The sequence below is a fragment of the Belonocnema kinseyi genome, chromosome 9 (genome assembly GCF_010883055.1).
Source record: "Belonocnema kinseyi isolate 2016_QV_RU_SX_M_011 chromosome 9, B_treatae_v1, whole genome shotgun sequence".
Taxonomy (NCBI): Eukaryota; Metazoa; Arthropoda; class Insecta; order Hymenoptera; family Cynipidae; genus Belonocnema; species Belonocnema kinseyi.
In genome coordinates, this window is record NC_046665.1 from 66,161,140 (window position 1) to 66,165,668 (window position 4,529).

General features: G+C 28.0%; 1 protein-coding gene across 3 annotated transcripts in view; it reads left to right on the forward strand.

Moving 5' to 3' along the window:
• The window catches only part of LOC117179880 (TLD domain-containing protein 2), a 461,266-nt gene that overhangs the window by 324,574 nt on the left and 132,163 nt on the right, over nt 1-4,529 (forward strand). The gene's annotated exons all lie outside the window — the stretch shown is intronic.

Below are 4,529 nucleotides of genomic sequence, written 5' to 3' on the forward strand. Positions count from 1 at the left end.
TCAAAAGATCCATCGCATGACCATCGCTCAGGAGATGTTGAATGAAGTCAATAATGATCCTGATTTTCTCAAAAGGGTTATAACTGGGGATGGATCGTGGGTGTATGGTTATTACGTCGAAACTATAGCCCAATCGTCTCAATGGAAGCATCCTGAGTCTCCAAGACCGAAAAAAGCACGTAAGTTCGGTCAAATGTGAAGCTTTTGCTTACAGTCTTCTTTGATTACCGTGGCGTAGAGCATCAGGAATTCTTACCACAAGGTCGTATGGTCAATAAGGAGCATTACCTTCAAGTTATGCGCCGTTTGCAGGAGGCGATACGCAATAAACGTCCAGAACTTTGGAAAAACAATTCGTGGCTTTTGCATTCCGATAATGCACCTGCTCATTCATCGTTGCTTGTGAAAGATTTTCTGACCAAAAACAGCACCACAGTCATGGCTCAGCCTCCATATTCACCGGATTTGGCCCCCAGTGACGTTTTTCTTTTCCCAAAATTGAAGAGACCCATGAAAGGACATCGATTTTCAACGATTGAGATAAAAACTGCATCGCTGAAAGAACTCAAGGCTATACCACAAAATGGTTATCAGAAGTGCTTCGATGATTGGAAAAAGCGTTGGCACAAGTGTATTATATCTGAGGGGGATTACTTTGAAGGGGACAACATAAATATTGAAGAATAAATGAATATTTTTTGAGAAAACCATAAAGTCACCTTATTTTTTGAATACACCCCTCGTATTTTAGAAACAAAGTAGTTCAACTTTTATCCAATCACGAGGAATATTCCACCCATTTCCAACTAAAATTATGAATCTTCGAAAAAAATTGATTTTTAAGAAAGTCACTCAACCTTTAACCAAGTTGTTCAATTTTCAATAAAAAGATGTCACTAAAAATATAATGGCGTATCCGCAAAACTTCACTTTCAAAATTCCCTAATTTTTCCCTCAACTATTTTTTATTTTACCGAACCATTAAAATTAAAAGACCTGAATCTTAATCTTGTAACATGTTAACAGATAATATTTTATCAATGGTATAAACAAAATTTTAATTTGCAAGATTTTTTCAAAATCCCGAAGTTTCCCTGACCAATTATATCAACTGACTTTTCTCTGATTGTCAGGATTTCCGGGACGTATGGCCACCTGGTTATATAAATACTTTGCTTGATTTAAACCAATTTTAGTTTATTTATATAAATTTTCTTTTTAATTGAATAAAAAATGTATACAATTCAAATATAGTTTTAATAAAAAACCAATATATTTCTTTAAGCCAATCGATGGCAACAAGTATTTCCTGGATTGTAACAAACACTTTTTTAAGTCTAATTTTAAAAGTTTTAAAATAGAGTTCACTAATATATCATCATTTCAAAACGATGAACTAAATGACCTGAATTTTAACTAAAACAAGTTGATGACACTTTAATTTTAACGCTTAGGTATTAAATAGTCAACACTAAAATATCTAAGTTTTCCCAATCATAAAATTTTCTTCTATTTTCTAAAAATATGGACTAATCTCAACGTTTAAAATGTATAAAATTTCCTAATCTCTTTAGTCTAGATTTTCTCTAACGTGAATTTTACACTTCACGCAGTGCAACGAACGACAAAACAGACGTTTAATATTTTAAAACAAAAACTTGTTTTTTCCCCCGAGCTTGCAGCTTTATGTGCCAACGGGTATTATACTACAATCAGTTATAAATATTTGACTCTACCGATACCAGACACTTATGCAAGGCAAGATTTATTGCGTGGGCTTCTACCAAAATATCCCACAAAGTCAAATTTTTTGACAGAATACAAATAGGCAGGATTGTACCATAAAAAAGGAAAAACAACTATTCTATATTCGAATAATCCTTGATATGCAAGATTCCAATTTCCTAATTTACTCTAAATTAAATTATTCGCATTAGAATTTTTTCAATTGTAAATAAATTAATAACTAGGGAATTCTTCCATGTTTTACCTTTACATCACACAAAGTTTGAACCTCCCAGGATGAAAAAATAAAATTTTGCCTTCGATTTCATTTGATAATCGCGGTATAAATTATTTTAAATAAAATTAAATTATAGGTACCATATACTGAATTGCATACGAAACGTTTAAGATTTCAAGTCGAAATGTATTCTATTTTCAAGAAAATAGTTGATTTTTCAACCAATAGTTGAATCTTCAAGTCCAAAAAGGCAAATCAAGAAACATTAATTTTCAACAAAGAATTTATCTACCAAAAAGGATTATTTTTTCAATTGAGAAAGACGAATTTTCTATCCACAAATATACATTTCCGACCAAACAGTAAGAACTAATTATCAACCAAACAGTTTAAATTACACCTAAATAGTTAAACTTTCAAGCGAAAGCGAGTATTTCCCAACAAAATAGTTGAACTTTCAACCTATATAGATAAATATTTTAACCAAATGGTCAAATTATTAACCAAAATGATTAAAATTCAAACAAAAACATTTGCACGAAATAGTTTGAAAAAAAAACAGTTACATTTTCAAACCAGCAAGACGAATTTTTCAGATTTTAGAAGACAGTTGCGTTTTTATTCCAAAAGAACGAATTCTCTATCCAAAAGACAAATGTTAAAAAAGTTGTATTTTCTAACCAAAAAAGATTACTTTTAAACAAAATAGTTTAATTTTTGACAAAATGATTTGACTTTTGACAAAAAAGTGTTATGATCAACTTAAATGATGAATCTTCGAACAAAAAAATTGATTTTTTAACAAAGAAGTTAAACTTTCAACCAAGAAGTTAAATTTTCGATCAAAAAGATTAATTCCCGACGAAAAATACAATAGTTAATATTTCAACCAAAAAGATTGTAATTTTAAATTAAAAAAAGTTAAATTCAACCAAAAAGACAAAATCTAAAAAAAAATGGTTTAATCCTCAACAAAGAAAGAATCATGTTTAAACAAACACATGCACTTTTATTCCAAAATAAGATCAAATTTCTACCAAAATATATGAATTTCGAACCAAGAAAGATTTTTCATTCCACAAAGAAAAAAATGTTAACCAAATTGTTCAATTTTCAAAACAAAAAGTCATTTTGTTTACAAAACGGTGGAATTTTCTAACCGAAAATATGAATTTTTAAGCAAAACGTTAATTTTTTACCAAATTATTAGAATTCTCAACCCAAAAAGAGAAATTTCCTACAAAACAGTTAAAATTTCAACCAGAAAATAGAAATAAAGAAGCCAAATTTCAACATAACAGTTTAATATTAAGCCAATATAATGAATGTTTAACAAAGTAGTTCAACTTTCACTCAAGCAGTTGAATTGTTAGACTAAAAAGATAATATCGCAATTAAAATTTTAATAGATATTTGAATTTTGAACTAAATGATTAATTTCTAACTAAAAATGGAATAATTAAATTTTCAGTTAGAAAAAAACCGAAATTTCAACATAATAGTTCAATCTCAAGCCAATAAAATGTATTTTTAATAAAGAACTTCTACTTTCATCCAAGTATTTGAAGTTTCAACGAAAAAAGATGCATTTTTAATCAAAAATTTAAAAGTTGAATTTTCAACTAATGGAGATGAATTCTAAATAAAAAATGTGAAAGTAATTCAAACTTTAAACGAATTTGAAAAAAAGCATAACATTTGTAATAGTTTGATGGTAACAGTGTTCTTTGGGTTTAACAGTTCAAATTACAAATCGTTCCAATCAAAAGATTCTAATTTTGAAAGTAATTCCAGTGGTGAATTTTGAAACAACAAGTAAAAGTGATTGCACAATACACGTTTTTAAATTTGAAAACATAAAAATTGAAAGTTTTGAGTTAACATTTTTTGAATTAGGAGATTAATTTACAGCCGCAAAAAGTACTTAATTTAAAATTTTACGTATTTAATATCAAATGTTCAATATAATAATTGTTTAAAAACTTCCATTAAAAAAATTAATTCAACGCTTTCAGAAAAGAGAGAAATTTACTTTCAAAATTGGAAACAGTAGATTTGTAGGAAATGTATTCCTCGAAACAAAACATCCTTTATTGAAGTTTAAAAAAAAAACGGTAAAAAGCGGTATGAAGCAAAAATTATGATTCAGAAAACATTCTTAAAATAAAAGTTTTTTGTAGTTTTTTAATATTTTGTTATTCAAAATAATATTTTTTGTTTCAAATTACACAAGCATTGACAGACTTTACTTAAAAAAAAAAACCTGGCGAGTGAAAAACAAACCTAGCGAACAGCAACTTGATAAAAAGAGTTAGGAAATTTTATTAGCCAGGAAAAAGTCAGGGATTTAAAAGAAAACTCTTGAAAAATTCAGGGAATTTCTATAACTTTAAATAACTTTCGAGCAGAATAAATTTGAAATTTTTTTATTCCGTTTATAAAAGATTCAAGGTTAAAAATGTTACAAGTTTAAGATTTTTTTTATTAAGTTTTGCGGTAACCCTGATATAATACTCTTGTTATTTATTTATCTGTCTTATATTTATATTCCTTTTTTTGCAATAAA